This window comes from Lissotriton vulgaris, chromosome 8, assembly GCF_964263255.1.
Source record: "Lissotriton vulgaris chromosome 8, aLisVul1.2, whole genome shotgun sequence".
Lineage (NCBI taxonomy): Eukaryota > Metazoa > Chordata > Amphibia > Caudata > Salamandridae > Lissotriton > Lissotriton vulgaris.
In genome coordinates, this window is record NC_141696.1 from 709,285,794 (window position 1) to 709,297,298 (window position 11,505).

At 42.0% G+C, this 11,505-nt stretch overlaps 1 protein-coding gene across 1 annotated transcript in view; it reads right to left on the bottom strand.

Annotated features, from left to right (window-relative positions):
- Nucleotides 1–11,077, bottom strand: part of FRMPD4 (FERM and PDZ domain containing 4) — a 1,562,866-nt gene extending 1,551,789 nt beyond the window's left edge. Inside the window, exon 1 of the mRNA XM_086934577.1 lies at nt 10,341–11,077. The gene's annotated coding sequence lies outside the window, so the exon portion shown is untranslated. The remainder of the gene's footprint in view (nt 1–10,340) is intronic.
- Nucleotides 11,078–11,505: the final 428 nt, after the last annotated feature.

Consider the following 11,505-nt stretch of genomic DNA (forward strand, 5'->3'; position numbering starts at 1 on the left):
GGACCAGATTTTCTTGTTGGTATATATTCTCTGAAATCAAAGGCCTTTACTTCAAGGGGGACAAGGCCGCTGGTTATATCCAGTGAAGGCTTCACAAAGTCACATACCCTCTCGCCAATAGCCCACAGAAAGTGATTTGCTGCTGCAGAGAAGCTCCAAGCACAACAGACCTATTTCTTCAGCTCAGCGAGTTTGCGCCTTTGTTGAGTCGACTCTAGTGGTTGCGGCTGGTACTCTGGTGGCTGAAAGTCAGAATTGTTCTAATCCCTAAAACCATGCAGGGGTAAGTCCTTTCTTACTCAACTCTTTAGCTACGGCTCCAAGACTTCAGTGGAGGCTGTTAGGGCATAGGGCTTGGCCCAGAAAAGACCCTGAGCAGGAACAAGTGTAAGTCCAGTTCAGACTACTACTTGGAAAAAGTGTTTTTTCAAGTTTTTGTGTCCCTGTAGCCACATAGGAGGTTAGCACCCTGATCCTTGGAGTTCACTTTTTTGGTGTACAAGAGGGAGCCGATCCGGTCTTTCAGAGATCCTCTCTGGTTATAGCAATGAGGGTCCAGTTCCCTCTTTATCTTCCACAGGTCCAGAAAGTTCTCTGAGGAGGGTTCCTTGAGGAGTCACATTTATATTTGTCACTAGTTAGTGGATGGGGTCACTCTTGGTTCCCACCTAACAAATGGGGTAAACATTCCCAGTGGACCCTTCCCACATTCCTATTTACCATACTGCAAATAATCCCAGAGGGCACCTCACTCTTAAAATTCAAGATCTGAAAGCCTTTCCACCCATTTGAAGAGCCCTTGTGTTCACCCAGGGGAGTGGTCGGGGAAATGAGGAGTCCCCTCACCTATGTTCACACCAATCTGGTTTGGGACAGCTCCCCTCCCACTGAAAATGGTGCCAGACTGACTAGCGTGGGACTGGGCGACAAAGGCTTGCCCTCCTCTTGGACTTGCCTTAAGCTAAACTAAGAATAGGGAGGCTTTACTTCTGTCTCTTTCAAGTTAATGAAGCTCCTGCACCCACCCCAGCTGTCCTTTCTGAGCTGAAAGATATTGCATGCCTCACACCCAGACCAACCTGTCACCAGACCTAAGCAATTGCCTTGCCCTAGGAGCAGTTTTCACACCTTATAAGGATCAAGCACTGGTTGGGCAGATGCTGGCATGCTAATGCTAAATAGCCTCTAGAAGCTTTAGACAGAGAACATGTAACTTTCTAATAGGTACTTTTCTAAACATGTATTAAAAATCAAACTTCATCAATGAATTGGAATTTTAATAAATATGAAAATAGACTTTGAATGACTAATATAGCCATTTTCGCTGAAAAGTTACAAATTAATATTTATAATCTTTCATTTGACATTTTCTAGAATCCAACTACAGCCTTGCCAGTAAAAATAGCTTTTAAGGACTAGTCACTGAAGCAACATGCTGACATAAATTTCTCACATGCTCCACTTTTAAATATCTGTCACCCTATCTTGTGGACAACAAGGTGTACATAGGGGTGACTTAATATTATTCAAGACCAGAGTCTCCAGCCAATTAGAATGGGTAATTTTGATTTGACAGCAGTATTTTTCAGCTGCTGAGGTCAGGATACATATCGTGTGTCTGAAGTTATGTTAGAGTCCCACTCTGGGAATAGTACAATAGGTGCTGCAATCCACTAGTGGCATTTACCTTCCACACCCTTGGTTCATTTTCCACACCATATACTAAGGACTTATAAGCAAGTTAAACATGTCAGTCTGGAATAAGCAAATGTGTACATGTTTAAGGTAGGGAGAGAACATGCACTGGGGTTAGGCACAGCACCACAGCATGCAGAGTTAAAAAACGGCAAAAATAAAATCCAGAAAAAGGCAAAAAATATGAACAATCAGAGGTGACTATGCAGAAAAGTTGGATTTGCTAAAGCGTAGATTTACCAAAAGGTCAGAGGTAGAGGTTTCGACATCAGATGTCCCTGGAGCCCTTGATGACATCACAGGAAAGGACAACACCTGACCTATTGCCCATGGCATCACAGGAAGTGATGTTGCATGAACCATGCCTTTACATCACCCAAGTAACATAAAGTACAAGTGCAAGATGATTAACATAACAATAAAGTTACTAAAACAGGTAAAAGTTTCAGTTAGTTTACACCCATAAATTAACGTTCATGTTATGCTAATAAGACAGGCAGGACATGACTTCAGTGCAGACATCACTGACATGAGTAAATTGATTGTATAAATCAAATTAAAGCCTGCCATGCCTGACCACAGACATTGTGGGAGGGCATACTAATGGCACTACAGTGCTATATCCAGGGTTAAACAGATATTACAGATCAAAGCTTTAGACAGCAGTGCTATCCAACAATTTATAGAGATTGTACAGGCTTAAAACCCTCACCGGAGTGCTATCTCTCAGCTCCTTTAACATGGATGTCACAAGCTGAAGGAGAGCTACTCACCAAGTTCCAAAAATGTTACAGGCTCATGTTTCAGACAGCAGAATGTTTCCTTTTGCTAAGCAGACTTTATAGGCTCAACCATCAAACTGTAGAATTATCCCTGTGGTGAACTAGATCTTACAAGCTCATTACTCACACAGAACGATAATTACTGGACCTTATAGCATTGAAACTTAGACAGTAGCAACCCTATGTTTACACAGCTTCACCCATCGGATTGCACAGACGTGACTGGTTTAAGCTTCGGAGAGCTGAGCTATCCTTAATCTCTCAAAGATTTTACATGCCCAAGTTTCTCACAGCATAGCTATTCCTCAGGTTCCATAGAGCTTGTATGTGCAGGCTTCATGTATTTTAAAGAAGGTGCAGTCACTTAGCAGATGAGAATTGTATCATAATTTTAGGAAACATACTGTAATGTGTATTGATATGTTACAACTGCATAATTCAAATATAGAACTAAAAATGCACTACTTGCTTAACATTTTACACGTGATATAGGATTCCTACTTGGCTTAGTGTGGTACATGATGGTGAAAAAAGCAGTGAAGTAAATTCTCATCATCTCTAAAAATAAAAAAGCAACAGTCATGCATTCTTTTTTTGACTGCTTAGCCTAGGTAGTTTGGGACTTGTTTTCTCCCTCTGGCTGACACTTACCTCCATCATGCTGAATTGCTGATAACTAATGGATCCAGCCTTCCCCACATGGCTGTGCCTCGTTGGTGAGCAGTTCGGGGAGAAAATATACCTCTAATGAGGCTGTTTTAGGGACTGACGCTGCCAAAGCACACCAATTCCCTTCCTTTAATATTCAGCCTTTCGCACGGCATATGTCAATTACCAACCTGTCCTAAATCCAATTAACATGTAAAAGTGGAGGAAGGCCCGTTTTGATCACTTCAGGACTGCAGAAGTCATCGTTTATCCTTTTTCGTAAATTGTGCTGGTTAGCCTCTTATTTAATGATTTTTTAAATTGTTATGCATAGGAAAAATGTGTTTGAAATTGCTCGAGTTTTAAAAAAATGGATCTATTCTGATTTTTTTTTTAAACATTGTTTGAAAATTAGCCCACTTTATTTGTCTCAATGTCTCTACTCAAGCAAGAATTAGTGCACAACGCAATGCAACCTTAGCTAAATGGAATAATAGCGTGTTATACAAATGCTGATTGAATGGATTGACAAGCAAGGAGTTGCAGCTCCTACCTGGCGCCCCCAATTGATGGCCACGGCAAGTTCCAGGGTTCAGCTTACCATAAAGTGGAAAACAAGTGCTGATGCCAAAGAACCAAGGAGCATGCTCTCCCACATGATCCTGCCAGTGGTTGCAGGACAGCAGGAGTTGTTGGTTGATGTTATTGTACGGATGCACCACATAATGACTTAAAGCCTTATTTTAAGTTTGGCAATGGGATGCTCAGTAAAAACGTGCCATATATCCCACCCGCAATATTGTAAGTGCCGTAAGCTTCACTGTGCTTGATAGATAGTGGACTCGATATCTGCCACGTTTGAGATGAAGTATTTCATCCACCAAACTCTAATGAAGCCCCTTAACCTCTGGATAACAGGGTCTGAAAATTAATAGATACCATTTTCACAGGTATCGGACTTATACTTTCACGTGTCTTCTCCATGTGCATGGCTATGGTGGGGGTTTGTCTCTGTCTAATCTTTATCTTTGCAATTACTGCACAATGTCAGATTTGTGCTTGTTCTTTCTCACAAAAATCTTTGCTACACTGAATCTCTGTTCAGCATTCTTATTATTCCCATTAATTTGTTACAGAAACTTAAGATAGGCACAGCCGTAAAGCAACCATTTTTTTTATATATATAGCGTGAACTAAACCCAAAGGTATTAGAGTGCTATATATGAGCACCATTTCCGTTACAGACAGACACATTAATGTTTACTCTTTTTGTTAGGCATGGTGGGATTAAGTGATTTGCCCAGAATCACAGGATGTTGGGGATCCCTGGCTTAACTTGTACCCGGTTCGCCAGCTTTGAGTATAACCACCCTAGCCGTTAGGCCACATCCTCTCCCCCACTTGTCATCGAAACAAACATTCGGTCAGCATAATAGAGGGAATTTTCATGCAGTCACTGGAAGTCCTAGTGACTGCATCTAAGCTGCAAACTAAAAGTTAGGTTCAGGGCACAACCTTATGTCGTCTCAAACACTGTTTGGTGCTAACTCTCACCACACTACAGGAGATCACAGAATTGGATAACTATGCTGTGATCCACAATATTGGTTGACATAGATAGTTTTTCCACAACCGAGGACCAGTAACAATGTAATCATAGTTAACATTGTCCCTTCACACTGCCTAGATATGGATATTTATTGCTGGTCAAGAATGGCTAGAGGAAGCCCAAAGGTCACCCAGTTAGTATGGTCGTAGTTAGCCAATTTCTATCTAGAAGTATTCTTCTCTGTTATTGGTGTGCTTCTGGAGAGGAAGGAAGGAAGGAAGGAAGGAAGGAAGGAAGGAAGGAAGGAAGGAAGGAAGGAAGGAAGGAAGGAAGGAAGGAAGGAAGGAAGGAAGGAAGGAAGGAAGGAAGGTAGGGAGGAAGGGAGGGAGGGAGGGAGGGAGGAAGGGAGGGAGGGAGGGAGGGAGGGAGGAAGGAAGGAAGGAAGGAAGGAAGGAAGGAAGGAAGGAAGGAAGGAAGGAAGGAAGGAAGGAAGGAAGGAAGGAAGGAAGGAAGGAAGGAAGGAAGGAAGGAAGGAAGGAAGGAAGGAAGGAAGGAAGGGAGGGAGGGAGGGAGGGAGAACTAAGACTAAGAACATATTTATGTTCTTAGTCTCAGTTCACCAAATGACGAGGAGTTTTTGTATGTATCTTAACAGACCTTGAAGTCCTCATTTTTAGTTAAAAAGGCAATACTCACACAGTCTCACTTTTATAATGGAATGGAATAGAATTTCAGAAACACAGACACACTTAAACAGACATATATTTACGGAATATGCACTGAGGTGCATAAATATAGAAATGTACACATACACAAAGACATAATCAGATCTGCACACACTGACAAATGCACAATCATACAGAAACACGCACACGATAAGGCACAAACACACATAGACACATATAAGAGCATATAGACTCATCAATACATACACACAGTCAGAGGAACACTCAACCCTTCCCTGGTCCTCTAGACACACACATATACACACAAAAATACACCCAAACTCACAAAGACACACATACTTTTGTCTCACAACCCTCCAGTTGTATTTTAGGAAAATTTGCTGAAGCCAGTGCAAGAGATTACAAACACACTGCTATAATTATCCCTGTTATGGTGTTTTGATTAAATAAACATACAGTACAAGTGTCATGTAGCTGTGGTTACAAGAAGACTAGTTCGGTGTTAAAGGAAAATTGATGAAATTCAGTCACTAAAGAGGATTAAAGGGATTGTTGACTATTGAAGGGACTTTAAGGAAATTCCCAACCCAAGATTATACTATATAAGCAGATTACAGTATGAAACTCATTTGAATTTCAATATGTATTTCGCATTGAACAGCAGCAAATCTTTGAATGGTTGTTGCAGTGGAGGCAGAGAAGACAGATAGTAAAGTGTAACAGGCAAAATGTATATGAAAACTCTCAGATCTGTTAAACGAGCCTTATAGAATGCTGAAGGAAGAAGGTTTTTGTTGTGGACATTGATTGGAATTCAAATCATTTTAAAACAGACATTCACTGGCACTACTGTCCATCAGTAAGCTACCATAATAAATAACCATGTGTATTGTGTGCATTTGGAGTTTTGCTGGAGTTTAGTGGGCTCACTGTCAAGACCAACTTTTAAATATCAACCTGCTAAAATATTGCTGCCGTAATATCGACTGCCAGAATATTGTGAAGGTAAGTAAAGATAGGTAAGTTTGGATATAATATACCTAATTACACACATAGGTGTATCGACTGGATGTATAGATCAAGCAATATTCTGACATGCAACCGATTGCTCCCTGGCCATTTGTGAAGAGCAGAATGAGATCTCGCAGCTAATTGGGGACTATTCCACATTTCAGGCTTGATTCTGAAATTGATGAACAGATTGCAATGTGAGTACAAGCCATATGTTAATGCTGAGTTTTGCTTTCCTTCACAAATACTGTGGTATTCTGTAATAACTGCAGCATAAAAGACCTATTAACAGCATTTAACACCCAGTCTTCTCCAGATAAAGACACATGGGGTTTTTAAAACCAAAATTAGCGAGGAGGAGGTCACGAATACCAAACCAAGAAGAGAAAAGGAATATTGCTAAGGAACTGAAACTTGCGGATCACCTTCCTCATACCAAACTGGTAAGATCAGCATTAACATGTTTTTGAACTGTGAAATGGATTCGGCATTTATATGGTGAGCTAGCGGGATACACATAAATAAACAAAACTTAAATAAACTAATAAGGTTTCAGGTACCATCTTAAAATTCGAATTAAGTCGAAAGAAAGAAGTGTCAGTACTCACAAATGTAGTGGGCTAGTCAGTTGCTGTCCTTTGTGCCAGATCCTGAGTCCAGAAGATTGCTATAGAAAATGTGACTCGGTCTTAAAAATAGAAGACATTGGGTAGCACAAACACTGAAATCAAGGCTTGTGTAATTGTAATATGAAATAAAAAGATTCCCTCCTCAGTAGGTTACTCATTTGTCTCTGCTTGAATGAACAGCTGCGCCATTGTTTTTACTAAAAGTATTTTAATTTGTGTTGGTGTTACAAACTCCAATTGTTGCTTTCTTTGTCGAAAACATTAAAACATTTTGGCTAAATAAAAAGGAGGGAACGTTTTTGGAGAAGCTGATATTTTTCTATATTAGTAATTTTATATAAAATGTGTCTAATGAACTAAAGCTTTAGTAATAATAATGGGACAGTAGCTGCACTGGTTTATTTTATGAGTGTCATATACTGAACGGGGAATTGCAATTTGTTTTGACGCTCTGCACCCACATTATTTATTAATACTTTATGCTATAATTTCTTTTATCAATAGTCTTCCATCAGCTCAGTTTCGACAGAATTCGCTCTCAGCCAATGTGTTCTCATCTAGGCAGTCATGTGTCTAAAGCACTCTGATAGGACGCTGACTGTCTCCAGAAGGCAAGGTTAAAGGGTCACTGGTGGCGGGGTCATCAGTATCCGCTTTACTGAGCGCGCACTTCCACTGCACACTACCAGCAGTGGTACAAAGACAATGAGGCTCAGAGGGAGGGCCCTCTGCTCTATGCCATGTCAAATATGGTGAAAGCACAGGCAACATTTCATGAGCTTTGATAACACTGTTTTTCTTTCTGCTAAATAATTGGCCTATCAACGTGGAGGTCCTATTGCAGATGCCAGCTTTCTCTGCTACAGCTACATGACCAATGGCAAACAAAGGAACTAAGCTTCAGTGGTAGAGGCATACTTCTGCCACCCAAAGTTTAGATAAGTGGCTCTTAACCTGTGGTCTGGGGAACTCGGAGTGATTGTTTTATGAAATGAAATATTACAATGAATACATTCAAGTTAATAAAGTACACAAATAGTGAAGCAAAATGTTTGTTTCTATAGTTGATTGTCAATTAAACAAAACATTTCAATATTTGAGCATTTGCTTGGTGTATACTTTTTTATATTTTTGCATCCATTGATTTGAGGTTCAAATCATTGATGTTTCTTGGGTAGGGGTTCTTGACTTCCAATGATGACTCAGTAGGGGTCCCCGTATTCCAGGGAAGTTTAAGTGGGGGTCCACAAAAATCAAAAGGTTAACAACCGCTGTTCTAGACAACATTGTCTCATCAGCGCTAGTAAGCCTATGTTAAGATGCCTTTTGTGCGTTAAGGAGAGCTAATCCATTGCTTAAATATTTACGGAGCAAAAGCCTTCTGGGTGCTCTTCATTTCTTTGGTCGCAGGTTTATCAATGGGTATCCCAATTTCCTAGTAAGGCTGCTGGATAAACTGGGAGGAACTGTGAATCCAGGAAATATTATTTAAATTTAGCTATGGTCTCACAGATTTGCAGTGACTCGGACAGTCATCACACATGTTCCAAGGCAGAGAGCCGATGAAGGCCACAAGGAGAGCAAAAACCAGCTAGACTTCAGACGACCAACAGAGATTAGAGTTTGGGCTCTCTAGGACCCTAGCTACTTGCTAATTATCGGCCCTAATTCCCTCTTCCTTCGATTCCCTCAACCTCTTCCCCTTAAAATCTTTATTCCTCACCCTCGATGTATCCCCCACTCTACTGTAACCCCTGTATTACTGTTGTTTGGAAGCTAAGTATGAACTATATAATCCACATGCAGACATATCTACTCTCGTGTCACCCTAACATGCCAGGCTTGGTGGCTTAGCTGACTCATGCATTCACACCAGAAATATGTCTGACTTCATGATCACAGGGTTTGAATTCCAGCGGATCCTCTCAGCTTTTCATTCTTTTACAGCTGATACATTGAGTATTGCTGGGTAACAATAAACATGGTATTTCAGAGCCAAGAGTCTTAAAGAGTAAACATATGCTTTACTAATACCTTATGGCATTAATTCTTCATTTCAGGATCTGTTTTCTAAGGTGACATACTTCACTGGGGCATCAGCGGGAGTCTTAAACTGAAGTAGCGCGCGTAGGTCAGCTCCCATAGCTAATGGCTTAAAATACTCTTCGAAACACTTTCCTGTACCTAATTTGTCAAAACATAAGTGCAGGGGTCCAAGGTTTTTTCCCTTACATCCCACCACTGCACTCCGAAGGCCGCCCTTAATGAGTGCCCAGGCTGCCTCATCTTGATTCTATCTCTCGCCTCTTTCTTCAACCACCGTACACTTCCTGTCTCTTTCTCACTCTTGCAGGTTCCTTTCCATCCTTGCCTTTTCCATTTGACACTATTTCCTAGCTTCATCTTCTTCCTTCACTTTCTTCCTTTTCTGCAGGTCTCTCTCTTGTTCTTGGATCACAGTCTGGTAATCAAAAATAATAAATACAAATAAGTGACTGAGGCCACCGTTTGCAACCACTTGCAAACATTAAGTGCTGCACCTTGCATGTTAAAAGCAACCGCTAAAGTGATACCTGGCGTGCAGAGCCGTCTCTCCCTAGCACATTATATATTATGAATGGCATAAGAGTCATGCCTAGTGCCAAGCACCGGTAGCTACATTACCAGGTCATCTCTGATACTGAGTTTTACTTGCTGGTCAAGCTAAATTTAGCACCCGGTGTACTACTTACACAACAGCATTTACAATGGAAGGACGAGTCGCTCTGGCACATACCTATAAACATTCCTGTCAGAGAACCCTAGCCCTTTCCCTGGGAGTAATGCAAAGCATTTTCATTGTCGTAATTCACACCAAGAAATATGTCACCATACCCCCTAGGCTTTGTACCCCTGAAAAGCCATTTGTCGAAGTACCCTAGCATCCCGTGCGTTTGTGTGTGCGTGCGTGCGTGCACGTGTGTATTCAGTTTTTTTTATAGCGCTTTGCAAGCAGATGTATGCTACACATATTTTTTTTCTTTAAGGCACGGGCAGATTAAGTGATTTTCCCAAATTCTACATCCAGCAACACAGAACCATCGCTTTGGTGACATGAAGAATATACACCTGGGCTGCCCTCGTCCCAATAACCATTCCTGAAAGTTGTTCCGTAAAAGAGGAGCGGTTGGAAAACAAGAAAGACTTAAATTGCCGCGAAGTAACCGTTATCAACATTCGCACAAAGGAGCATGTTACTCGTAAGGGCGTCATCAGCTCGGTTTCTCTCCTTTTTTAGAGCTACCTTCATTACAAATACAACAATATTCAACGCAGACGTGCACTGCACCTCATAACTTACCTTTGATGAATTGTAATCGCTGAGTGTATTCCAAAATCTCCAGAAGCACAGTGGATGCACGGACCTCACCCAGTGACAAGCGGCTCCTGCACAGCTATCCCACCGCCACCACTCATTGTGGATGGGATAAGCATGCCATGTTCAGCGGTACACAAAATGTACATTGACATATAAATGAGCGCGCATTTTTTTCACTGCTGTTCTCTTGCTCCAAAAATGACGCGAAGCGCGTGTGTAAATACGGCATTGTTTTTCAAAACCTCCATTCATCCAGTGGCACGTTTTTTTAAATTAAAAAAATTAAACTGAAAGCATGTCTCCAAAATGCAGTCTTTCCCTGCCCCGGCGAGACCGGGTTCTATCCAGAGGCACCCCAGTCAGCTGAGCCAGTGGCGTAGAGAGGTGTTTTGGCGGAGCTCCATCCGGGCTGCAGCGTCCCGCGTGCCGCTACTGCGTAGCAATCCACGGCGCGAGCAGGGACCCTTCCGCGCGCACCTTTCTGCCCACGCCGCCTCGCGACCCGCGCATCCGGCGTCCGCAGACGTGAGGTGCAGCAGACAGCTTAACCTTTCTCCACCAGATGCCAGCCGGTCCCCTGCTCCCTGCTGGCTCTGCCCTCGCCCCGCTCAGTTTGAATGAGCCGGTGCAGAGCCCCTGCCCGTCCTCTCGAGAAGACAGCATGCATTTAGGTGAAACACGAACCGAATGCCTAATGCTGCAACGCGCTGTGCATCCCCGATGAGCTCGCATTACACAGGCCCTGCTGGTTCCCTCTGCCTGCTCTCATCCTCAGCAACGGCTTGACTCGTGTCATCAATACGGCTCCTTCCAGACGCAGCTCTGCCGTATTAATAAGCAGCCCCTGAGAGGCAGGCAGAGGAGGGGGTTTAAAAGATTCCCGGTTTAATAAAATGCTCTGAGCGCCGGGGCACCAACAGTGGCAAAAGCATAACTGACAATAAAATGCCATTAAGTTTTTTGCATCGTAATCAATTCCAGACAATGAACTAGATGTATTTATTTTACACCGAGAACACAACATAACATAACACGTTTTTAGTGTGCCATCCAAATCCAGCAACAATGACATGAATAAAAAACAAAACATGAAAAATGCCAACAAACAAAAAATGCCAATTAATGTGATATCGATTTTCACACAAAA